Source organism: Panulirus ornatus, chromosome 37 (genome assembly GCF_036320965.1).
Source record: "Panulirus ornatus isolate Po-2019 chromosome 37, ASM3632096v1, whole genome shotgun sequence".
NCBI classification, from domain to species: Eukaryota; Metazoa; Arthropoda; class Malacostraca; order Decapoda; family Palinuridae; genus Panulirus; species Panulirus ornatus.
Genome location: NC_092260.1, coordinates 17,516,080 through 17,517,198, shown reverse-complemented (window position 1 = coordinate 17,517,198; position 1,119 = coordinate 17,516,080).

Sequence of the window (1,119 nt, the reverse complement as noted above, 5' to 3'; positions counted from 1 at the left end):
GAAGAAAGATCATGAGAGGCAAGTGTTTTGGGAGCAGTTGAGTGTGTTAACAGCTTTGATGCATGAGACCGGGTTACAGTGGTGGGTGATTTGAATGCAAAGTTGAGTAATGTGGCAGTTGAGGGTAAAATTGGTGTACATAGGGTGTTTAGTGTTGTGAACGGAAATGGTGAAGAGCTTGTGGATTTGTGTTCTGAGGGGGAACTGGTGATTTGGAATACATAGTTTAAAAAGAGATATACATAAGTATACGTATGTGAGTAGGAGAGATGGCCAGAGGGCATTATTGGATTATGTGTTAATTGATAGGTGTGTAAAAGAGAGACTTTTGGATGTTAATGTGGTAAGAGGGGCAGCTGGAGGGATATCGGATCACTTTCTTGTGGAGGCGAAGGTGAAGATTTGTAGAGTTTTTCAGAAAAGAAGAGAGAATGTTAGGGAGAGGAGAGTGTTGAGAGTAGGTGAGCTTGGAAAAGAGAGTTGTGTGAGGAAGTACTGGAGAGATTGAGTGCAGAATGGCAAAAGGTGAGAGCAAATGACGTAAGGGGAGTGGGGGAGGAATGGGATGTATTTAGGGAAGCAGTGGTGGCTTGTGCAAAGGGTGCATGTGGCATGAGAAAGGTAGAAGAAGGTGGGCAGATTAGAAAGGGTAGTGAATGGTGGGATGAAGAAGTAAGATTGTCAGCGAAAGTGAAGAGAGAGGTGTTTGGACAATTTTTGCAGGGAAGTAGTGCAAATGACTGGGAGATGTATAAAAGAAAGCAGCAGGAGGTCAAGAGAAAGGTGCAACAGGTGAAAAAGAGGGCAAATGAGAGTTGGGGTGAGAAGGTATCATCAGATTTTAGGGAGAATAAAGAGATGTTTTGGAAGGAGGTAAATAAAATGTGAAAGACAAGAGAACAAATGGGAACATTGGTGAAAGAGGCAACTGAAAAAGTAATAACAAGTAGTGATGAAGAGAGGAGATGGAGTGAATATTGTGAAGGTTCGTTGAATGTGTTTGATTAGGGTGGCAGATGTAGGGTGTTTTGGTCACAGTGGTGTGTGAAGTGAGAGGGTTAGGGAAAATGGTTTGGTGAACAGAGAAGAGGTAGTGAAAGCTTTGCGGAAGATGAAAGC